We start from the raw sequence: 26,430 nt of genomic DNA on the forward strand, positions 1-26,430 counted from the left end.
CTCCCTGCCCCATGACCTCTATCATACCTCGCCTTAAAACTATGTATGGTTCCCGCCTCCACTACGTCACTTTCTAGGCTATTCCACGGCCTGACTACTCTATGACTGAAGAAATACTTCCTAACATCCCTTTGATTCATCTGAGTCTTCAACTTCAAATTGTGACCTCTTGTGTCTGTGTCCCTTCTCTGGAACATCCGGTCTTTGTCCACCTTGTCTATTCCGCGCAGTATTTTATATGTCGTTATCATGTCTCCCCTGACCCTCCTGTCCTCCAGTGTCGTCAGGCCGATTTCCCTCAACCTTTCTTCGTAGGACAATCCCCGTAGCTCTGGGACTAGTCTTGTTGCAAACCTTTGCACTTTCTCTAATTTCTTGACGTAATTGACTAGGTGTGGGTTCCAAACTGGTGCTGCATACTCCAGTATGGGCCTGACGCAAATGGTATACAGAGTCTTAAACGAATCCTTACTGAGGTATCGGAACGCTATCCGTAGGTTTGCCAGGCGCCCGTATACTGCAGCAGTTATCTGAGTGATGTGCGCCTCAGGAGATATGCTCGGTGTTATACTCACCCCCAGATCTTTTTCCTTGAGTGAGGTTTGCAGTCTTTGGCCATCTAAACTATATTGTGTCTGCGGTCTTCTTTGCCCTTCACCAATCTTCATGACTTTGCATTTGGCAGGGTTAAATTCAAGGAGCCAGTTGCTGGACCAGGCTTGTAGCCTGTCCAGGTCTCTTTGTAGTCCTGCCTGATCCTCATCCGATTTGATTATTCTCATTAACTTCGCATCATCTGCAAACAAGGACACTTCTGAGTCTATCCCTTCCGTTATGTCGTTCACATATACCAAGAACAGCACAGGTCCTAGGACTGACCCCTGTGGAACCCCGCTTGTCACAGGCGCCCACCCTGACACCTCGTCGCGTACCATGACTCGTTGTTGCCTCCCTGTCAGGTATTCTCTGATCCATTGCAGTGCCTTTCCTGTTATGTGTGCCTGATCCTCTAGCTTTTGCAGTAACCTCTTGTGAGGAACTGTGTCGAAGGCCTTCTTGCAGTCCAAAAATATGCAGTCGATCCACCCCTCTCTCTCTCTTGTCTTACTTCTGTCACCTTGTCATAAAACTCTAGTAGGTTTGTGACACAGGATTTTCCTTCCCTGAAACCGTGCTGGTTGTCAATTATACACTTGTTTCTTTCCAGGTGCTCCACCACTCTCCTCCTGATGATCTTCTCCATGACCTTGCATACTATACACGTTAGTGATACAGGTCTGTAGTTTAGTCACCTCAGTTACTGGTAGCTTTCGTCACAATTTTTCGGGCTCTGGTAAAACATTTTCCAGTTTGTTTGGCACTTTCAACAGTGACACCTGCGGCACTCCGGCCGTCTCATATCCAGGATCAGTGACACTGCCACACTGGATATTTATTTATTTATTTATTTATTTATTTATTTATTTATTTATTTATTTATTTATTTATTTATTTATTTATTTATTTGAACATGATACAGAGAAGTAAAAAAGGAATACAGTAAAGTGCAGCATGCCAAAGCCCCTTGTATGAATAACATCACGGGCTGGCTTAAAATTAACTTAAGATTAACTAAGCAATGATATATTCAGTGGTAAAACATTATTGTAAACATAACAATTAAGCACAAATGAGTATTACAAAGACAGGTCATATGGTCATTTACTGTGTTGCTGTGCAATCAGTAGAGTGGAGTATTCTGTTAGGTAATGTAATTAAAAAATAACAAAGTTTGATTGAGTCTAAGGTTAAGCATTTCTGAGGTACAATTATGAGAAACATTTATGAGATACAATTTATAAGATAAAATTATTCAGTATTTATTTGGTTGTGGGTGAGTAAGTGATTTTTGAGAAGAGACTTGAATTTATAAACAGTGTTTCTTTTATATTTACAGGTAATGAATTCCAGATTTTAGGGCCTTTTATGTGCATTGAGTTTTTGCATAGTGTGAGATGGACACGAGGAACATCAAAGAGTGATCTGTGCCTTGTGTTATGGTCATGTGTTCTGTTGAGGTTGGTAAGGAGACGTTTGAGGGGAGGGTTTATATCCGACTTAAGTGTTCTATGTATGTTGTAGGTGCAGTAATAAGTATGGATGTTTTGTATGGTGAGTAGGTTTAGAGTTTTGAATATTGGTGGAGTGTGCTGCCTGTAGTGGGAATTTGTTATCATTCTGACTGCAGAATGATGCCGACAAGTGGTGGAGAAAGACAAAATACAATCACGAAGATATGTTTACTGGAAACGTTTCGGTCCTGGGAGCTTGGTCTTCTTCCACTATTATCACACTGGACAAGAAACTCACCACTTTGAACGTTGTTCCTCAACTCTTCCATGGACCAAACTGTTGCCATCCTTCTGTGATACCAAAGAACTCATTGACTTCATTGAGTCGTACGTAAACTACAGATGTTTCTCAGGTAACCAGCTTTGCAAGAAGCAAACATCCAGATATGATCATAGGGTCCCTAATTAACGCGGTCCTCGTGAATCTTTTCATGAGATTCTTTGAGGCCAAAGACTGTGTCCTTCATTGTGTCGTCTGAGCGACTTGTTTGTTGTGCACACGATGGTCATTTTCTGAGCGGTAGCACAAAAGAGCAGGATTACTGTGGTTATTTAATAAAATTACTTTTCTGGGTTTATGTCTTTGTTTTGCAACTTGTCGTTATTTTAATCTCTTATTCTCAGCTTGTCCAGACATTGAGCCTACTGTGTTAATTAGCTACTTAAATGCTAGACACAAAAAGTTGAGTGATTCCAGCACAAATATCAATGTAAGACGATTATTTTCAATTTAAGAAGCATATGATGATGTCCAGATTATTTATAAAAATCAGCCAACACACATCTACGAGGGAATTCTTGATAGATACACAAGCTTTCATCTGTCATATACATGTTACCACTACATATCAGGGAGAGCTTAGAAAGAAAGTCCAATGATAGACGTAATCATATCCTGTTTATATTAAACAAACAACAGGATGAGTGTGATATCCTATATACCGAATATAAACTAGATGCTGTCCTCACTCGTGACAAAGTCAGTCCCTGGGGAAGACTGTATCACCCATGACATCACTAGATTACTGAGACATATTAGATCTGTACAGTATGAGTTATTGTTTGGATCATTTACCTTCCTCGTCGACCAATAATATTATTATGCCAGTTCCCAAACCTAATCAACAATGTGTTGCAGCTCATCTCGCTAACTGGCTGAACTACACGTTTAAAGGGAAGGCCCTAAACAGATTACTATACAGAATTATAGAGTACATGTCACCCTATATTAATGGATTCACACATGACAAAGGTGTACAAGATTGTCTCGCAACATTTTTAACTGTACATGGGGACGCAAGGCACAAATACACCATTTTCTCGATTTTAAAAACGTTTTCAATGCTCCAAATAGATAAGTAATTTTGTATGAACTAGATAACATAAGGCTGGAGGTGGACTTTTACAGTGGTTACTTGGGTATCTCACTAACATAACTCAGTTGCATTGTTTCAGGGATATAAAATGCAACTTGGCACTCTTTGGGGTCCAGTCCCTGGACCCATTATGTACCTCTGTAATCTTTTGACTACCGCCCACAGGATGGGTATGGGGTGCATAATAAACATATTAAACTAGCACTCACCAAGGCGGTGTATTAAGCCCTACACTGTTTAATGTATTACTCAGTGCCTTGCTTAAATCTACACCAGATACACCCAGCAGTATCACAATTAGCTATGCTGATGATATTCTTGTGCATACTAAAACGCATCGTGAAGTTAGGTTAGGTTAGGTAAGGTTCGTCAGGAAACAGGACAAATGTTTCCTAACGTGGGTCTTAGTCAGATGATGACCCGCCTTTGGAGCTTTTGGTCATCTGACCGAGGCCTTCCGCTGGCTTACCGGTCCACCCCTTTAAAAATTATGGTCATGTAGAACCATTTTTGTAGTAATCTATAAGGAAGTGTAAACAACACTAAATCGTATACAGACAGTGTGATAATCGTGGACTTAAAATTTCTGCAGAAAAGACCAGTGTTTAACAGACACAATAAGTACCGTAAAAGCGAAGAACCAAAATTAAAGGTCAATATCCATCATAATGAAATGAATCAGATTAAATATATCTCTGAGGAAAGTAACTAAGGTCATTAAATTAGAAGATACTGTTACTGCTGGACTAACGCTAGTCTGTATCTCTGGCAGTTTGGTTTGTATGGAGATGTCAATAACAAAATGCAAAGTGTTTACCTGGAGTTTACCTGGAGAGAGTTCCGGGGGTCAGCGCCCCCGCGGCTCGGTCTGTGACCAGGCCTCATGGCCGGAATTTGTTTTGTACTCTGATGTTTTAATTTCCTCGTGTTTACCATATCGGAGTAATTTAAATTTCTCATCGTTGAACTTCATATTGTTTTCTGCAGCCCACTGAAAGATTTGGTTGATGTCCGCCTGGAGCCTTGCAGTGTCTGCAATGGAAGACACTGTCATGCAGATTCGGGTGTCATCTGCAAAGGAAGACACGGTGCTGTGGCTGACATCCTTGTCTATGTCGGATATGAGGATGAGGAACAAGATGGGAGCGAGTACTGTGCGTTGTGGAACAGAGCTTTTCACCGTAGCCGCCTCGGACTTTACTCTGTTGACTACTACTCTTTGTGTTCTGTTTGTGAGGAAATTATATATCCATCTACCAACTTTTCCTGTTATTCCTTTAGCACGCATTTTGTGCGCTATTACGTCATGGTCACACTTGTCGAAGGCTTTTGCAAAGTCTGTATATAATACATCTGCATTCTTTTTGTCTTTTAGTGCATCTAGGCCCTTGTCGTAGTGTTCCAATAGTTGGGAAAGACAGGAGCGACCTGCTCTAAACCCTTGTTGCCCTGGGTTGTGTAACTGATGGGTATCTAGATGGGTGGTGATCTTGCTTCTTAGGACCCTTTCAAAGATTTTTATGATAAGGGATGTTAGTGCTATCGGTCTGTAATTCTTTGCTATTGCTTTACTGCCCCCTTTGTGGAGTGGAGCTATGTCTGTTGTTTTTAGTAACTGTGGGACGACCCCCATGTCTATGCTCCCTGTCCATAGGATGGTAAAAGCTCGTGATAGGGGCTTCTTGCAGTTCTAGATGAACACGGAGTTCCACGAGTCTGCCCCTGGGGCAGAGTGCATGGGCATGTCATTTATCGCCGGTGTGTGGACAGAGACGCCACCATACGCTGGAGCATTATATCCTAGTGTCCAAACATCCAACATTTCAGAGACACCTCTATGAAAACCTTTGTGGAAAACACTGTATATATTTTCCGGAAATACGGTAATTTATAGGTAAATAGATGGCCTATACTGTATTTAATATTTGTCATAGAAAACGGAAAGCCTGCGTCTGGGCAGGAGACTCGGCATCTTGGTTTTGAATTTTGTACAAACGTTGGTGTAATGGGAAGAATTTTTCGTGCTCTAGAGGTTAAAATTGTGTTGACACCTCTCAAATAGGAGGCGAAATTGGTGGATGTGCATTCCTGCATAACTTGAGATATCAGACGACTGGACAAGACAGCTCCAGGAACCTCAGATAAGCTCTCTAGATTTGTGTGTAATTCTGGCCAGCATTATTTTCATAGATTTAGTTAGAGTGAGGTTTTCTGAGTATGATACACATTAATCTCCAGTCAAATTGGTGAGTGATATTAAGATATATTTTCCTTCTGTTATTTAATTGTGTATATATATAACCATTTATTATTTTTAATATACAGTCCACAAATTTATATATTTACCAGTATTCCTGGCGTATGTATATTTCATTTAATTAATAGGTCCAGACACTGCAACTTCTTGGGATCTTAATACTTAGGAATTCTTCGCTTGCCTAATTCTTGGGCACAACCTACTTCCACATTGAACAAATGTGACACTACCTACAGGCCTCTGCTTCCCCTCTGCTTTTCATTTGACCTCAGCCTTTTGCCTCTATCAACATACAGTGTAGAGGCGAATTTTGCTAGTCCACTGCTACTCGTGCCTCTCAAAATGCTCAGAACTCATCGCTTTACCAACCTGAGGAATAACGACGAGTGTGCAGTCCTACGTGAGTTGGTAACCCAGGTGTCCACACACTGAAAATTCGTCTTTCACTCCAAGACACGTGTGCTAGAAGTTCTGCAAGTTTGGAGTGACTAACAATCTGTACGAGTATTGCAGTGTTTGGTAACTCTTGAGAAGTCTGCCTCAGCCTGTGACCTTGAGCGAGGCACTGCATCACCTGCCTGAGACTTTCGCCCATATTGACTATGTGAAGAAAGGTGAATGTGCGTGCTCAGTTACCCCTGCTGTTCTCCTGTATCCCCAACTCTCCGCCTTTAAACTCAGCCGTTCGCCTCTATCAACGACGTGTAGTGTAGAGTGTATTTTGCTGCCCCGCTAGTACTCGAATATGTGAGTTCCGCAAGTGCTGCAGATTTGTTGTAACTATTTGCATGAGTCGATTACGCTGACTTAGGACATTGTGCTGCCATCAGTACCTACGTAGGCTTAAAATGAGTGAGGAATGTCTGGCCTGCTGGGTGACCTTGAAAATGGCACTATAAGACCCGCATGCCACTTACACCCATACTGCGTGTGTCTAGTGAGGTGAATGTCCCTTCCTCGACTTTCCTATTCACCGGTATCCCTTAACTCGTCGCCATTATCTACATATGGGATAAGGGCGAGTTTAGCTGATCCAGGCCAAACAGCGCCCCAAGCCAGCCAGTGAAGGCCAAGGCTACATCTGTTCTGAATCCCAGAATGCCTTTGTGAACGTTCTACAGTGTTCCAGCCGTACCTTCGGTGTTGTGAGAACTAGTTCTTATGTAGTGAAAATTTGTCTGTCATTCCAAGACACGTGTGCTAGATGTGTTAAGTGCTGTGGGTTTGGAGTAATTAACAAGTAGTACAGGGTTGGTAACTCTCGAGACGACTGTGGGCCCAGTGAATGACCTTGAAAATTGCACTGCGACCTGCAGGCCACTACACCCATATTGCCTGTGTCTAGCGAGGTGAATATCCCTTCCTTGTCCCTTCTCCTTCCTCGATTTGGAACTCAGCCGTTCACCTCTATTTGCTTGTGGTCTAGAGGCGGTTTTTTGCCAGACCACATGTGTGCTTGAGTGCCCGTGTCCTCTGTGCCGCACTCCGCTCATCTTGCGAGTGTCTCCTGTGTGCCTGCCTGCCTGCTGCAAGCAGGTGTCTGGGTGGTTGGCGCGGGCTTGGCGAGCACAGTCAAGCAAGCTTGAGGGCAGCACTAAAAGCTAACCAGAACAAGCTAAGGCAGCCTGCAGTTATAGCTGTCCTAGGGCCCAGCATGTCTGTGTATACGTTCTACAGTGCTGCTGGCATACCAGTGTTTCCTGTAGTGGCTTAGTTAAGAACAATTTGACGAGCATTGCAGTGCTGACATTTTGAGTGGGACATGCCAGAGGTTCACTTATAAACATAGTAAGCTTACACAGTGAACATTCATCTGTCATATGTGTGCTAGAAGTGTTAAGTGCTGCTTTCCCCAACAGTTAATTGTCATTTGTAAGCCTGTATTAAGACTTTAAAAGGCTCAGAGTGTACTTCAGTGTAGTGACTCCTTACATTTGATAAATCAGTGTAATACATGCTCTGCTCAGTGTAACTGAACTATTAAATACGGTTACATAATTAAGTTGCTTGTCCTAGTGTCATTGTTGTATTTTCTAATACATTTTCTCGTTCAGACTGAAACTTTACTGCTAAATTCCCAGTAATATTTCAAATTGCAATGTTCATCTGTGATGTGAGTGTGTAACTTACGCTTTGTATTTTTACTGTGAACAAGCTTACTCCTGCATAATGTTCAGTTTCATGAATACTACTCTAAAACAAAGACATTAACAAGCAAACGACATCCCCCACCCATCTATTTGCAGGGTGAAATCATTAGCTACGTTAAAACTTACAGATATCTTGGTGTAGATGTACCCTTTAACAAATCCACTATACCACAACTAAACAAGAAATGTAAAGCTAGGCTAAATGCTCTCAAAGCTGTTGCTGGCTATAATTCCAACTATGGTGCTAATGTGAGAATCGTGAGAATGATGTACATAGCCTATGTTAGGTCCTTAATTGATTATGCTGCTCCCATGTTGATATTAGCTAGAGAAAGTTCTCTCCAACCCTTGGAGTTAATGCAAAATGAAGCTCTCAGGATTATTCTTGGATGTCCCAGATCTACAAAAGTTCTTAACATGAGGAAGGAGCTTGGTATTTCTAGTATCAGTGATAGGATTGTTGAAATTAACACTGTACTCGGTATTAGAATGTTGAGAAACGAACCAGACACTGTCACAGTGAATCTTACCAAGTGTATAGAGGTAAATACACACAGATCTAAATGGATTGTGAAAACGTGCAATTGCATTAAGTTTTATAACCTGCATGAACTGTATCACTGTAGGCAACAAGAGCATTTCACCCCTCCATGGAAGATGTGTTCATTTAATATCACATACCTACAAGTCCCTCCCAAGAAGCTCATTGCTAGTAATCCCTTCCTTAAATCTCTTGTTAGAGCAACTGCTCAAGAAGAAATTTCTCACCTAGCTGGTAGTAATAAGTTATCACAAGTTATATACACTGATGGATCTAAACAGGAGTCTTCTGGCAGGGCTGCATCTGCTCTTGTTGCCACCTCCCTAGTTAAGAACCATAATAAATTTGTTGAGTTAGGCATAAGAATTAACAACTGGGCGTCTACACTGCAAACTGAATTGTTTGCAATCCTAATGGCGCTAAAGCTAACCTATGACACTGAGCTTGACTCTGTCATCATTACTGATTCTATGTCATCATTGAAGGCTCTTGACTCATATGATGACTCCAACAACATGCTCATTGGAGAAGCCAGGTATAGATACTCAAAAATTAGGGACAAAGGAATTAATGTACAATTGCTATGGATCCCATCACACATTGGATTACTCCTTCATGATAAAGTTGATATGTTAGCCAAGAAGAGTACCCAGAAGGAGAATGTGTGTGTGTCAGCGTGTCAGCGTGCCTCGTTGTGCTCCGGGTTATCTCGTGTTTTCACGGTCGCTCTTACGTGCTAGAACTTTAATTTGTGTCATCAATCCTATACGATACATCCCTCTAGCGCCTGGAACCAATCTTGGGCGGAAAACATTATATACTGAGTCAAAAAAGGAGAATTAGTGTGCACTACCTAGCAGAGTTTACTGCCAGAGGGGAATCATAGGCCTGTGTCCCGTGTGGAAAAAAATAATAATAATTGAACTTTTCGTGTCAGAGGAAAGAAAGTCTCCCTGATAACATTGAGTATACATAGTGTATAGTGTATACTACAGTGGCTCCCTAGTATATTGATGATAAAGGCTAAAGTGTCATTTGAAAACAGGTGAATTTGTAAATGAAGTGATAAGCCTATAGAGGCAGGTGCCAGAAGTCGCCAGAAACTTACCACAGGTCAGCTGTTTTTAATAATCTTCCTGGCTTGCTAGTGTACTCGCATATAATCTAGTGATACCAGTGAATAGCAGAATACAGTGTTGTAGTAGTAACTAACCAGTATTATAATGGTACTTAGTGGAGTGGAGTGACTTTCATTAGTTTCTTTTTCTTGAAATACGAGACGTTACTGTGAATTTCATATAACCTGTAGTTACCAGCGGTCGCAATATACACAACGAGAAGCAATTATTACTACAGAAAAAGCGTCCTTCCTCCAAAATTTGCACCAGTCAACTATAGTGATAATATAGCATTTATTGTGGTGGAGACAGAAAAAAAAAAAAAAAATAGAAAAGCCAGATACAGCGATTGATAAACAAGGAGGTCGACCGTAGTCATTGTAGGAGCTGCCAGATATCACCGGCTCTTCAACACGCAAGTTATACTTTTGTATCAGTCAAATCACATATTACTCGGGTAGATAATTTCCAGTAGATCCTTCATGTGTTAGCTCAAATCACCGACCAGTATGTTTTAAATAAGTGACCCACTGATCAGAGCAGATCGACTGGTCCGAACCCTTGACTGGTCCGAACCCTTGACTGGTCCGAACCCGGGACTGGTTTCAAACAGTTTCGTTGGACAATAAAGCAGACTGTAAACGGATGGGGTTGTAGGCGCCCTTATAAACACAAACATTAAAAATCAGGAACGTGACGGTAAGCTGTCCAATATACAAAAAGAGTTAGAAACAGAAATACAAATAGCTAGAGCTTCATTTAAGGTTATTAATATAATATTCAAGAGGTTGCTAGTAGAATTGCAGTAAATCAACCATTCAAATCATTATGAAGCTGTGTGTAGTCTGTGGTCAGTCAAACAAACGGGCTTCCACATGGATAAATTGTCATTTTTGTGGAAATTGGTGTCACGCCCCTTGTGCAGATATCCCAGAACTAGCTACAAGCAGTATTAAAACAGAGAAGTGTTTTTGGGTATGCCCAAATGAGGAAAATCTGTGGACATATGAAAACTGAGTTATTGTTAAAACGCAACATGTTGCGTAAAACAGAGAAGTGTTTTTGGGTATGCCCAAATGAGGAAAATCTGTGGACTAAAATCACAAGGGTATTAAAAGAGGACAACATCAAAGCTGCTTTCATAGAAAACCTGGAAGCTTTCTACAAAAGATGGGAACATAAAAAGTCTGGGCTGAATGGTACTGCCCTTGATACTGGCCATGTAGTCACAAACTGTAAGGCTGGAGGTGATGTCCTGGTAGTCAGTAAATGTGGGGCTGATAGTGCTGTCCTGGGAGACAGTAATGGTGAAGCTGGAGGTGCTGTCCTGGGAGACAGAAATGGTGAAGCTGGAGATACTGTCCTGGGAGACAGTAATGGTGAAGCTGGAGATTTTGTCCAGGTAGTCGGGAATTATACGCAGGAAGGAATACATATAAATGACCTCATAGGGGACAGGAGCCATAGTAGGGAAACAAGTGTAGTCAAAGATAAGATAAAACCAATATTGCAAACTAGAAATACCGCAGGAAATAGCAAACAAGAGGACTCCAATAGCAATAGTGAGGATAAATTACCAAAAACAACTGGTGGGAGCTCCATTGTTGGTGCTAGGGAGGATAGAAGTAAGACAGGGAAACATGCACCAACAGGGAATACAGTCACAGAAACCCAAGGCAAGCGGAAACCAAGCCTGTGCACATACTATGCACTTGGTATCTGCTGGCATGGGAAATCTGGAAAAACAGATGGGACATGCAACTATGACCACCCTAGAAAATGCCATGCCCATATGACAACAGGAAAATGCAAACTCCCTTCCTGTAAGCTTTTTCACCCTGAAATGTGTACCTCTTCAGTACAGGAAAGACTGTGCTATAACTTAAATTGCCAGGCATACCATCTAAAGGGGACAAAAAGATACAAAACATCCAGGCCATGGGAAAACCTGGGTAGCCACAGCCACTCAAGAGGGAGAGGTTTTTTAGTGCCAGGAAGGAAAAAAAACTGGCAGGAAATGGCAGAAATCGTACACCAAATCCAGTCATTCCTAGAGTGGAACCACAGTCGATGGCCTCCACTCCAAACCAACAGATACAGATACTAATGCCGGAAAAAAAATCCCCCCCCCCAGTACCAACAATACCACCAGTCCGATAACATTCTTCTTTGCAAATATACAGGGTCTAAAGCCAGCAACAAACAACAAAATACCTTTCATCCGTGGACTGCTTGCAGAGGCAAAGGCAATGTTCGCGGCTTTCACTGAGACCCACATAAAGGATCACTTGGACAACGAAATATGGATCCCAGGTTACAACCTATACAGATGTGACAGAGTGAACAGGCAAAAGGGGGGGGTTGGCCTGTACATTGCAGAGTCACTTGTTTGCACAGAACTGCTTAATGCCTCAAATGACGTAGTGGAAGTTTTAGCAGTAAAGGTCGAGAACCAAAACCTAGTCATTGTGGTAGTCTACAAGCCTCCGGATGCAACATCCCAGCAATTCCAGGAACAGCTGTTAAAAATTGACCACTGTCTGGAAAATCTTCCAGCTCCTGCACCCAACATCTTGCTCCTGGGGGATTTCAACTTAAGGCACCTAAAATGGAGGAATATAGCAAATAATATTGTTGCAGTAATAACACCAGGAGGCAGCTCTGATGAAAACTCACACTCACACGAGCTTTTAAATCTCTGCACAAAATTCAATTTAAACCAGCAAATAATAGAGCCTACTAGACTGGAGAATACACTAGACCTCATCTTCACTAACAATGATGATCTGATAAGAAATGTCACCATATCAAAAACAATATACTCAGATCACAACATAATTGAGGTTCAGACATGTATGCGTGGAGCCCCAGACCGACAAAATGAGACTAGTCACGAGGGAGCATTCACCAAATTCAACTTCAATAACAAAAACATAAAGTGGGACCAAGTAAACCAAGTCCTAACCGATATAAGCTGGGAAGATATACTAAGCAACACAGACCCAAACTTATGCCTAGAACAGATTAACTCGGTGGCACTCGATGTATGCACAAGGCTTATTCCTCTAAGAAAAAGGAGGAGTAGATGTAAAATAGAAAGAGACAGGCGCTCCCTTTACAGGCGACGGAAAAGAATAACAGAGCGGCTAAAAGAGGTCAATATATCTGAAATGCGCAGGGAGACACTGGTCAGAGAAATAGCAAGCATCGAACTTAAGCTAAAAGAATCCTTTAGGAGTCAGGAATCGCGGGAAGAACTAAAAGCCATAAATGAAATCGAAAGAAACCCAAAGTATTTCTTCTCCTATGCCAAATCAAAATCGAGAACAACGTCCAGTATTGGGCCCCTACTTAAACAAGATGGGTCCTACACAGATGACAGCAAGGAAATGAGTGAGCTACTCAAGTCCCAATATGACTCAGTTTTTAGCAAGCCGCTAACCAGACTGAGAGTCGAAGATCAAAATGAATTTTTTATGAGAGAGCCACAAAATTTGATTAACACAAGCCTATCCGATGTTATCCTGACGCCAAATGACTTCGAACAGGCGATAAATGACATGCCCATGCACTCTGCCCCAGGGCCAGACTCATGGAACTCTGTGTTCATCAAGAACTGCAAGAAGCCCCTATCACGAGCCTTTTCCATCCTATGGAGAGGGAGCATGGACACGGGGGTCGTCCCTCAGTTACTAAAAACAACAGACATAGCCCCACTCCACAAAGGGGGCAGTAAAGCAACAGCAAAGAACTACAGACCAATAGCACTAACATCCCATATCATAAAAACTCTTTGAAAGGGTCCTAAGAAGCAAGATCACCACCCATCTAGAAACCCATCAGTTACACAACCCAGGGCAACATGGGTTTAGAACAGGTCGCTCCTGTCTGTCTCAACTACTGGATCACTACGACAAGGTCCTAAATGCACTAGAAGACAAAAAGAATGCAGATGTAATATATACAGACTTTGCAAAAGCCTTCGACAAGTGTGACCATGGCGTAATAGCGCACAAAATGCGCGCTAAAGGAATAACAGGAAAAGTCGGTCGATGGATCTATAATTTCCTCACTAACAGAACACAGAGAGTAGTCGTCAACAGAGTAAAGTCCGAGGCAGCTACGGTGAAAAGCTCTGTTCCACAAGGCACAGTACTAGCTCCCATCTTGTTCCTCATCCTCATATCCGACATAGACAAGGATGTCAGCCACAGCACCGTGTCTTCCTTTGCAGATGACACCCGAATCTGCATGACAGTGTCTTCCATTGCAGACACTGCAAGGCTCCAGGCGGACATCAACCAAATCTTTCAGTGGGCTGCAGAAAACAATATGAAGTTCAACGATGAGAAATTTCAATTACTCAGATATGGTAAACATGAGGAAATTAAATCTTCATCAGAGTACAAAACAAATTCTGGCCACAAAATAGAGCGAAACACCAACGTCAAAGACCTGGGAGTGATTATGTCGGAGGATCTCACCTTCAAGGACCATAACATTGTATCAATCGCATCTGCTAGAAAAATGACAGGATGGATAATGAGAACCTTCAAAACTAGGGAGGCCAAGCCCATGATGACACTCTTCAGGTCACTTGTTCTATCTAGGCTGGAATATTGCTGCACTCTAACAGCACCTTTCAAGGCAGGTGAAATTGCCGACCTAGAAAATGTACAGAGAACTTTCACGGCGCGCATAACGGAGATAAAACACCTCAATTACTGGGAGCGCTTGAGGTTTCTAAACCTGTATTCCCTGGAACGCAGGAGGGAGAGATACATGATTATATACACCTGGAAAATCCTAGAGGGACTAGTACCGAACTTGCACACGAAAATCACTCACTACGAAAGCAAAAGACTTGGCAGACGATGCAACATCCCCCCAATGAAAAGCAGGGGTGTCACTAGCACGTTAAGAGACCATACAATAAGTGTCAGGGGCCCGAGACTGTTCAACTGCCTCCCAGCACACATAAGGGGGATTACCAACAGACCCCTGGCAGTCTTCAAGCTGGCACTGGACAAGCACCTAAAGTCAGTTCCTGATCAGCCGGGCTGTGGCTCGTACGTTGATTTGCGTGCAGCCAGCAGCAACAGCCTGGTTGATCAGGCGCTGATCCACCAGGAGGCCTGGTCACAGACCGGGCCGCGGGGGCGTTGACCCCCGAAACTCTCTCCAGGTAAACTCCAGGTATAACTCTGTCTAGCATTAGGAATAATATTAGGAGAGAAGTAAATAATGAAAATGATTGTTATAGGAATGCAGTTAGAAGCCTGAGTAGATCTATAACCCACTATGATAACATGAACGTAGATAAGTATGTTTATGGAGCAACTTGCAATGTGAACAGACTGACTGATGTTGTAGTGGCCAGGCTTAGGCTTGGTTACAAGTACTTCTGGCAGCTTGGGAGACACACAGATGATGATCAAACTAAATGTAAATTATGTGATCAGGCATATGGTCACTCTCTTGAACGCTATGTGCTTAATTGTCCGCTCATTGAGGAATACAGAGACAGACAGTATAATAACCTATGTGACATGTCAAGATATCTTATTAATGAAAATAAGATACCAGATATACTAAGCAAATTTCCTAAATTTGCTTGTAACAGATAAGTGAACTATAGATATGTAGATATAAATCCATATGTATTCCTTTTAACCCTTTGGGGCCTAGTTCCTAGGCCTTTTGTGTATCCATATGCTCTCGCGCTACCGTCCACAGGATGGATATGGGGTGCACAATAAACTAGCCACTTCGGTGGCAAAATCTAAATCTGCTGGCTTGTGATGCTGTGTAATAAAGGCAGTTACTTTCCAATAGGTTTTGATTGGGTGTCAGATTATGGATGATTAGATTAGATGAATAAAGATTGTAACCCTGTTATGGTCAATGTTTTTCTTTATTTCTTTCAGTGGTAATAAGAAATACATATTTTTTAGATTATATTCCTTACTGTACTGTGTACAACAACATGAAGTAATTGTAAAATACAAAATTACTAATATTTTTTTAGTGGTGTAACAGTGCTCAATGGGGTCTGACAGACCCATTGTGAACTTTGTAATCCTGATTTTTGCGCCACCACTGACAGGATGAACATGGGTGGGGTGTACCAGCAGCTCAGGCGGTACAACTAATAACAGTTCAATTTTAATCAGCTTCATTTTTCCGATCTACGGATAATTCTTTAACGGTTTTGGTGGGAAGCCGGTTATTGAACACAGGTGAGGATGTGGGCGTCCAATTTTTCTGGGGCTTGGCAAGGGAGGTCAGAAAGTAAGCAGATTTATTTAGGTACAGGAACACATAAGTACAATCATCATACATAATGTAAACTACCTAGGTTATTGCCATTGCCTGAAATGCTCTGCATAACTACGAGCTTTCTGCATACTCAATTGTCATCCATCTCTCTATAAATATTGTATTATGATACTGAAATACGTTTTTTTATAATAATGTGCATCGGCCGGGAATCGAACCCGGGCCTCCCGCGTGGCAGGCGAGAATTCTACCACTGAACCACCGATGCTAGTACCTTATGCACTGCAATCTTGATCTTTCTTATCAGTTTCTCTCTCTATTTGCACAAGGACTTTGTTAGTAAATCCCCTTTTTTTCACGACCTAGCTCTGGCTTATCTCTGCAAGGGCTCATCCCCCCCAGTGTAAATAAGTCACTTTGTCTTACTTCTTTGGGTGTTATCCTAGGTAATTTACACTGCGTATGATAACTGTGCTTATGTGAACCTGTGCCTAAATAAACTAACTTACTTACATCAGGCTTTAGAATATCTTACTCAACCGACACCTCCCTGGAGTTTACCTGGAGAGAGTTCCGGGGGTCAACGCCCCCGCGGCCCGGTCTGTGACCAGGCCTCCTGGTGGATCAGAGCCTGATCAACCAGGCTGTTACTGCTGGCTGCACGCAAACCAACGTACGAGCCACAGCCCGGCTGGTCAGGAACCGACTTTAGGTGCTTGTCCAGTGCCAGCTTGAAGACTGCCAGGGGTCTGTTGGTAATCCCCCTTATGTATGCTGCTTAATCTGAAGGATTACATGAAAATGGAAATGTCAATGGGAACCTCATAGTCGGGCTCTGGTGGCTAGAGCTCTCGCTTCACTACCTAGTTGGGAATTTCCCAAATTCCTTCTATCTTGCTCCAACTGAGCCCACGGAAGTCACCGAGATTATAAAGTCACTTAAAAATAACTCAGGGAATCGGTCTCATGTCCCACCATTATTGTACAAGAGAGTGGCCCATGTCCTCTCGCATACTATCTCATTGCTTTTTAACAAGTCACTAGAAACTAGCACCTTCCCGAAACTACTCAAGACGGCAAGGGTTACACCAATACATAAAGGTGGTGACCCTACAGATTTAAACAACTATAGGCCAATATCAAACTTACCATTGCTATCCACAATCTTTGAGAAACTCGTGCACAGGAGACTATATTCATTTATAACGTCACAAAACACACTCAACCCCTGCCAATTTGGATTCAGGAAAAATAAAAGCACTAACGATGCAATTATAAAAATGCTAGATCTGCTTTACACAGCATTGGAAAATAAGGAATATCCACTAGGAATTTTTATTGACCTAAGAAAAGCTTTTGACACCAGGAGGCCTGGTCACAGACCGGGCCGCGGGGGCGTTGACCCCCGGAACTCTCTCCAGGTAAACTCCAGTAGACCACGGCATCCTACTCCACAAACTTGACCATTATGGTATAAGAGGCCATGCGCTTGCATATTTCAAATCTTACCTTACTAATAGGTATCAGTATGTCACCATTAAAGACACAGCATCAACAACACAGCCACTTGATACTGGAGTTCCGCAGGGAAGTGTCCTTGGTCCCCTGCTCTTCCTCATGTACATCAATGATCTTCCAAACGTATCTCGACACCTGAACCCCATTCTCTTTGCTGACGACACGACTTATGTCATCTCTCACCCTAATCTTGCAACCCTCAACACCATTGTTAATGAGGAGCTGATCAAAATATCGACTTGGATGACAGCCAATAAACTTACGCTTAACGTTGACAAAACCTACTACATTATGTTTGGTAGCAGAGCAGGAGATACGCAAATTAACATTAAGATCGACAACACTCTAATTACCAGGCATAATGAGGGCAAATTCCTATCAATCCTATCAATCGCATCTGCTAGAAAAATGACAGGATGGATAATGAGAACCTTCAAAACTAGGGAGGCCAAGCCCATGATGACACTCTTCAGGTCACTTGTTCTATCTAGGCTGGAATATTGCTGCACTCTAACAGCACCTTTCAAGGCAGGTGAAATTGCCGACCTAGAAAATGTACAGAGAACTTTCACGGCGCGCATAACGGAGATAAAACACCTCAATTACTGGGAGCGCTTGAGGTTTCTAAACCTGTATTCCCTGGAACGCAGGAGGGAGAGATACATGATTATATACACCTGGAAAATCCTAGAGGGACTAGTACCGAACTTGCACACGAAAATCACTCACTACGAAAGCAAAAGACTTGGCAGACGATGCACCATCCCCCCAATGAAAAGCAGGGGTGTCACTAGCACGTTAAGAGACCATACAATAAGTGTCAGGGGACCGAGACTGTTCAACTGCCTCCCAGCACACATAAGGGGGATTACCAACAGACCCCTGGCAGTCTTCAAGCTGGCACTGGACAAGCACCTAAAGGCAGTTCCTGATCAGCCGGGCTGTGGCTCGTACGTTGGTTTGCGTGCAGCCAGCAGCAACAGCCTGGTTGATCAGGCGCTGATCCACCAGGAGGCCTGGTCACAGACCGGGCCGCGGGGGCGTTGACCCCCGAAACTCTCTCCAGGTAAACTCCAGGTCGACAACAACCTGAACTTCAGCACCCATATCCAACACATAAGCAAAAAAGTATCCAAAACGGTTGGGATCCTCTCCAAGATACGATACTACGTGCCGCAAACTGCCCTTCTCACACTATACCATTCACTTATATATCCATACCTCACCTATGCTATCTGTGCTTGGGGTTCAACTGCAGCAACACACCTAAAGCCAATAATAACCCAACAAAAAGCCGCAGTAAGAATAATCACTAAATCCCATCCCTGGAAACACCCCCCCCCCCCCACTCTTCATAGATCTAAACTTACTCCCTGTTCAGTACATCCACACTTACTACTGTGCAATCTACATCTACAGGACCTTAAATTCCAATATTAACCTTGACCTAAAACGCTTTCTTGATAGTTGTGACAGAACCCACAGGCACAACACCAGACACAAACATCTCTATGACATTCCCCGTGTCCGACTAAACCTTTACAAAAATTCAATGAATGTCAAAGGCCCTAAAATCTGGAACACCCTACCTGAAAATTCCAAAACTGCAGACACATTCATCACCTTCAAAACTACCATCAGAAAACATCTTATCTCCCTGATACACCCTGTCAACTAATAATACGAATACCACCTGGTGGTTCACACTTACACTCACTCACCCATTTGACCATAAACAGAAATATCAATCTCAATCTCAAAATAATGAATCTTAACTAGTCATAAGTTGGCCTGTGATACTCCAATACTGAAACTACGTATAGTGCCAAAACAAAAGCATTCACATTGCTAAACTCACAACCAGTATTTAGTCACTTAGCCATAATACCAACTTATCTCATAATTTTGTAACATTTTAAACCTAAGATTTAATATAAGTCTGCCCGAAATGCCTAGCCATGCTAGGCGTTCTAGTGGTACACTCTTTACAGCTAAAAAATCAGGTTTGTCATATAAGTACTTAAAACGGTCTAAATCGTCGAAATATGCAATAAAACATTATTTTACCATATTATTTTAGGTTTTTTAGTGTTTAAAATATTTTTAATAAAATATATTAAATATTAAAATGATTATTTTACTACATGTAAACCACACAATAACCAAATTCTGTAAACTCAGCATTGTAATACTTATAGAGAATAAAGTTTGAATTTGAATTGAATTCACACGGCGAAGGTCTGGATTCGATTCCCAGCCAGGGTAGAAACATTGGTCGTGTTTCTTTACACCGGTTGTCTATGTTCACCCATCAGTAAAATGGGTACCTGGGTGGTAGTTGACTGGTGTGGGTTGCATCCTGGGACACTGACCTAATTTGCCCGAAATGCTCAGCATAACAAGGAGCTTTCTATATACGTAGTAGTATGGCATTGATGTCAGACATGTATACCGTGTACATGTATTGTAGTAAATAAAGATATTATCATTATTAGGAATGATAACCTAAGACTTGCAAGAGGTCTTCGACACTGTCAACCACAATATATTATATAAGAAACTTGAAGCTATCGGCATAGGTTCTGTAGACTGGTTTAGTCCTACCTTAGCAACAGGACACAAATTGACAAAATCAACAAAACAGAATCATAACCCCTGCCGATAGCATGCGGAGTTCCCCAAGGTAGTATTCTGGGTCCCTTATTATTCCTATGTTATGTAAATGACATGTCCATCAGTGTCAAGTGCAAACTCCTACTGTATGTGGATGACAGTGCTCTCTTAGTGTCAGGTAAAGACCCAGAAGATATAGCTAATGTAATAACACTGGAACTGGAGTCCTGCAGTAAATGGCTAGTCCGCCTGGAGCCTTGCAGTGTCTGCAATGGAAGACACTGTCATGCAGATTCGGGTGTCATCTGCAAAGGAAGACACGGTGCTGTGGCTGACATCTTTGTCTATGTCGGATATGAGGATGAGGAACAAGATGGGAGCTAGTACTGTGCCTTGTGGAACAGAGCTTTTCACCGTAGCTGCCTCGGACTTTACTCTGTTGACGACTACTCTCTGTGTTCTGTTAGTGAGGAAATTATAGATCCATCGACCGACTTTTCCTGTTATTCCTTTAGCGCGCATTTTGTGCGCTATTACGCCATGGTCACACTTGTCGAAGGCTTTTGCAAAGTCTGTATATATTACATCTGCATTCTTTTTGTCTTCTAGTGCATTTAGGACCTTGTCGTAGTGATCCAGTAGTTGAGACAGACAGGAGCGACCTGTTCTAAACCCATGTTGCCCTGGGTTGTGTAACTGATGGGTTTCTAGATGGGTGGTGATCTTGCTTCTTAGGACCCTTTCAAAGATTTTTATGATATGGGATGTTAGTGCTATTGTTCTGTAGTTCTTTGCTGTTGCTTTACTGCCCCCTTTGTGGAGTGGGGCTATGTCTGTTGTTTTTAGTAACTGAGGGACGACCCCCGTGTCCATGCTCCCTCTCCATAGGATGGAAAAGGCTCGTGATAGGGGCTTCTTGCAGTTCTTGATGAACACAGAGTTCCATGAGTCTGGCCCTGGGGCAGAGTGCATGGGCATGTCATTTATCGCCTGTTCGAAGTCATTTGGCGTCAGGATAACATCGGATAGGCTTGTGTTAATCAAATTTTGTGGCTCTCTCATAAAAAATTCATTTTGATCTTCGACTCTCAGTCTGGTTAGCGGCTTGCTAAAAACTGAGTCATATTGGGACTTGAGTAGCTCACTCATTTCCTTGCTGTCATCTGTGTAGGACCCATCTTGTTTAAGTAGGGGCCCAATACTGGGCGTTGTTCTCGATTTTGATTTGGCATAGGAGAAGAAAAGTAGACAACAAACTGTCATTACGTCTAATAATAATATAATTTTATTTCTACAAGGCCCTAGACTGTTCAACTGCCTCCCAGCATACATAAGGGGGATTACCAATAGACCCCTGGCTGTCTTCAAGCAGGCACTGGACAAGCACCTAAAGTCGGTACCTGACCAGCCTGGCTGTGGCTCGTACGTTGGATTGCGTGCAGCCAGCAGTAACAGTCTGGTTGATCAGGCTTTGATCCACCAGGAGGCCTGGTCACAGACCGTTGACCCCCGGAACTCACTCTAGGTAAACATGTATAAGTTAGTTTAATATCTTTATTATGCACCCAATACCCATCCTGTGGGTGGTAGAAGATTACAGAGGTACATAATTGGTCCAGGGACTGGGCCCCAAAGTTATGATAGCTGAGCAAGTTACAAAGGTAATGAACTCCAGGTAGATCTGGTCACAATTATGACAAGTTACACAGATAATGAACCATCTACACTCCCATACATGTATAAGGTATACAGACCATAGCTGACATCAATGACATACTGCTATATAGAAAGCCTCTTGTTATGCTGAGCATTTCTGACAAATTAAGTCAGTTTTGTCCCAGGATGCGACCCACACCAGTCCACTAACACTCAGGTACCCTCGTCGTGTTAAGCGAGAGCTTCAGCCACGGGACACCTCGGGAAAACAGAAGCCATACTCTTTGGCACGAAACAAACTGAGAAGGGTAAATAATTATAATGTCCGGTGTAATGGGGAGCCCATCACTTCAGTTTCCTCAGTAAAATATCTGGGAATCCCCTTTGACCCATGCATGTCCGGAATATTGATAGGGAACAGTGTAGTAAAGAAAGCAAATGCCAGACTGAAGTTCCTCTACAGGCAAGCACAGTGTCTACCTACTGAGGCTCGCAGGACCCTATGTCTAGCTCTTATACAATGTCATATGCACTACGCTTGCTCTTCATGCTACTCTGCTTTGATAAAAAAAAAAATTGGAAGATAAACTGCAAATCACCCAGAACAAAATGGTAAGATACATCCTGGACCTGGGTCCAAGAGAACATGTAGGCCAGGATGAATTACAAAAATTGGATATGCTGAAAGTTGAAGACAGTAAAACAATTGAAGTTAAATCAAGTATATAAAATTGCTCACGAACAGCTTCCAAAATATCTTGCTGCCAATTTTGTCAAGGTTGGAAACCAAAAGCAGTCACAGTACTAGGAGGAGAGAGTACAACTTTGTAATACCCACAGTCAGTGGCCAGGCTCCAAACACCATTTATTGTTCAGCAATAAAGGAATGGAATAGATTGCCTGCACATGTCAAAACCAGTCATAGCATGAACCAGTTCAAGAAGAGAGCCAAAAGGTACCAAATGAATGTAGTGACAGAAAGGGAGGAGAATTATTTTTTATTTTTTTTAGCTAACACACATATAAATATAAATAACTCATTTTACCTTATTCCTAGTATATCTCATTAATAATATAATAATAAGATGTTATCTCCTTTACAGCATAATAATAAGGTATTAAAAAGACTCCACTGGAAATAAGTCACTTTGACTTTTTTGGGTTATCCTAGGTTCTCTACACATATACTAATATGTATTTACAGAATTTGGTTGTTGTGTGGTTTACATGTAGTTAAATAATGATTACAGAGTGTACCACTAGAACGCCTAGCATGGCTAGGCATTTCGGGCAGACTTAGTTTAATTCTTTATTTTAAAATATTACAAATTATGAGGTAAGTTGGTATTATGGCTAAGTGACTAAATACTAGTTTGTGAGTTTAGCAATGTGAATGCTTTTGTTTAGGCATAGTACATAGTTTCAGTATTGGAGTATCATAGGATTCATTATTTTAAGATTGAGATTAATATTTCTGTTTATGGTCAAATGGGTGAGTGAGTGTAAGTGTGAACCACCAGGTGGTATTCGTGTAGTTAGTTGATGGGGTTTATCAGGGAGATAAGATGTTTTCTAATGGTAGTTTTGAAGGTGATGAATGTGTCTGCAGTTCTAGAGTTCTCAGGTAGGGTGTTCCAGATTTTAGGGCCTTTGATATACATTGAATTTTTGTAAAGGTTTAGTCGGACACGGGGAATGTCGTAGAGATGTTTGTGTCTGGTGTTATGCCTGTGGGTTCTGTCACAACTATCAAGAAAGCGTTTTAGGTCAAGGTTGATATTAGAGTTTAAGGTCCTGTAGATGTAGATTGCACAGTAGTAAGTGTGGATGTACTGAACAGGGAGTAAGTTTAGATCTATGAAGAGTGGGGGGGGGTGTTGCCAGGGATGGGATTTAGTGATTATTCTTACTGCAGCTTTTTGTTGGGTTAGTACCAACAATACCACCAGTCCGATAACATTCTTCTTTGCAAATATACAGGGTCTAAAGCCAGCAACAAACAACAAAATACCTTTCATCCGTGGACTGCTTGCAGAGGCAAAGGCAATGATCGCGGCTTTCACTGAGACCCACATAAAGGATCACTTGGACAATGAAATATGGATCCCAGGTTACAACCTATACAGATGTGACAGAGTGAACAGGCAAAAGGGGGGGGGTTGGCCTGTACATTGCAGAGTCACTTGTTTGCACAGAACTGCTTAATGCCTCAAATGACGTAGTGGAAGTTTTAGCAGTAAAGGTCGAGAACCAAAACCTAGTCATTGTGGTAGTCTACAAGCCTCCGGATGCAACATCCCAGCAATTCCAGGAACAGCTGTTAAAAATTGACCACTGTCTGGAAAATCTTCCAGCTCCTGCACCCAACATCTTGCTCCTGGGGGATTTCAACTTAAGGCACCTAAAATGGAGGAATATAGCAAATAATATTGTTGCAGTAATAACACCAGGAGGCAGCTCTGATGAAAACTCACACTCACACGAGCTTTTAAATCTCTGCACAAAATTCAATTTAAACCAGCAAATAATAGAGCCTACTAGACTGGAGAATACACTAGACCTCATATTCACTAACAATGATGATCTGATAAGAAATGTCACCATATCAAAAACAATATACTCAGATCACAACATAATTGAGGTTCAGACATGTATGCGAGGAGCCCCAGACCGACAAAATGAGACTAGTCACGAGGGAGCATTCACCAAATTCAACTTCAATAACAAAAACATAAAGTGGGACCAAGTAAACCAAGTCCTAACCGATATAAGCTGGGAAGATATACTAAGCAACACAGACCCAAACTTATGCCTAGAACAGATTAACTCGGTGGCACTCGATGTATGCACAAGGCTTATTCCTCTAAGAAAAAGGAGGAGTAGATGTAAAATAGAAAGAGACAGGCGCTCCCTTTACAGGCGACGGAAAAGAATAACAGAGCGGCTAAAAGAGGTCAATATATCTGAAATGCGCAGGGAGACACTGGTCAGAGAAATAGCAAGCATCGAACTTAAGCTAAAAGAATCCTTTAGGAGTCAGGAATCGCGGGAAGAACTAAAAGCTATAAATGAAATCGAAAGAAACCCAAAGTATTTCTTCTCCTATGCCAAATCAAAATCGAGAACAACGCCCAGTATTGGGCCCCTACTTAAACAAGATGGGTCCTACACAGATGACAGCAAGGAAATGAGTGAGCTACTCAAGTCCCAATATGACTCAGTTTTTAGCAAGCCGCTAACCAGACTGAGAGTCGAAGATCAAAATGAATTTTTTATGAGAGAGCCACAAAATTTGATTAACACAAGCCTATCCGATGTTATCCTGACGCCAAATGACTTCGAACAGGCGATAAATAACATGCCCATGCACTCTGCCCCAGGGCCAGACTCATGGAACTCTGTGTTCATCAAGAACTGCAAGAAGCCCCTATCACGAGCCTTTTCCATCCTATGGAGAGGGAGCATGGACACGGGGGTCGTCCCTCAGTTACTAAAAACAACAGACATAGCCCCACTCCACAAAGGGGGCAGTAAAGCAACAGCAAAGAACTACAGAACAATAGCACTAACATCCCATATCATAAAAATCTTTGAAAGGGTCCTAAGAAGCAAGATCACCACCCATCTAGAAACCCATCAGTTACACAACCCAGGGCAACATGGGTTTAGAACAGGTCGCTCCTGTCTGTCTCAACTACTGGATCACTACGACAAGGTCCTAAATGCACTAGAAGACAAAAAGAATGCAGATGTAATATATACAGACTTTGCAAAAGCCTTCGACAAGTGTGACCATGGCGTAATAGCGCACAAAATGCGCGCTAAAGGAATAACAGGAAAAGTCGGTCGATGGATCTATAATTTCCTCACTAACAGAACACAGAGAGTAGTCGTCAACAGAGTAAAGTCCGAGGCAGCTACGGTGAAAAGCTCTGTTCCACAAGGCACAGTACTAGCTCCCATCTTGTTCTTCATCCTCATATCCGACATAGACAAGGATGTCAGCCACAGCACCGTTTCTTCCTTTGCAGATGACACCCGAATCTGCATGACAGTGTCTTCCATTGCAGACACTGCAAGGCTCCAGGCGGACATCAACCAAATCTTTCAGTGGGCTGCAGAAAACAATATGAAGTTCAACGATGAGAAATTTCAATTACTCAGATATGGTAAACATGAGGAAATTAAATCTTCATCAGAGTACAAAACAAATTCTGGCCACGAAATAGAGCGAAACACCAACGTCAAAGACCTGGGAGTGATTATGTCGGAGGATCTCACCTTCAAGGACCATAACATTGTATCAATCGCATCTGCTAGAAAAATGACAGGATGGATAATGAGAACCTTCAAAACTAGGGAGGCCAAGCCCATGATGACACTCTTCAGGTCACTTGTTCTATCTAGGCTGGAATATTGCTGCACTCTAACAGCACCTTTCAAGGCAGGTGAAATTGCCGACCTAGAAAATGTACAGAGAACTTTCACGGCGCGCATAACGGAGATAAAACACCTCAATTACTGGGAGCGCTTGAGGTTTCTAAACCTGTATTCCCTGGAACGCAGGAGGGAGAGATACATGATTATATACACCTGGAAAATCCTAGAGGGACTAGTACCGAACTTGCACACGAAAATCACTCACTACGAAAGCAAAAGACTTGGCAGACGATGCACCATCCCCCCAATGAAAAGCAGGGGTGTCACTAGCACGTTAAGAGACCATACAATAAGTGTCAGGGGCCCGAGACTGTTCAACTGCCTCCCAGCACACATAAGGGGGATTACCAACAGACCCCTGGCAGTCTTCA

The 26,430-nt window shown here is 42.3% G+C and overlaps 1 non-coding gene across 1 annotated transcript; it reads right to left on the minus strand.

Annotated features, from left to right (window-relative positions):
* Positions 1-16,029: 16,029 nt before the first annotated feature.
* On the minus strand, positions 16,030-16,100 carry TRNAG-GCC (transfer RNA glycine (anticodon GCC)). The gene has a single exon. It is a non-coding gene; the product is annotated as a tRNA-Gly (tRNA).
* Positions 16,101-26,430: the final 10,330 nt, after the last annotated feature.

The sequence above is a fragment of the Cherax quadricarinatus genome, chromosome 28 (genome assembly GCF_038502225.1).
Source record: "Cherax quadricarinatus isolate ZL_2023a chromosome 28, ASM3850222v1, whole genome shotgun sequence".
Lineage (NCBI taxonomy): Eukaryota > Metazoa > Arthropoda > Malacostraca > Decapoda > Parastacidae > Cherax > Cherax quadricarinatus.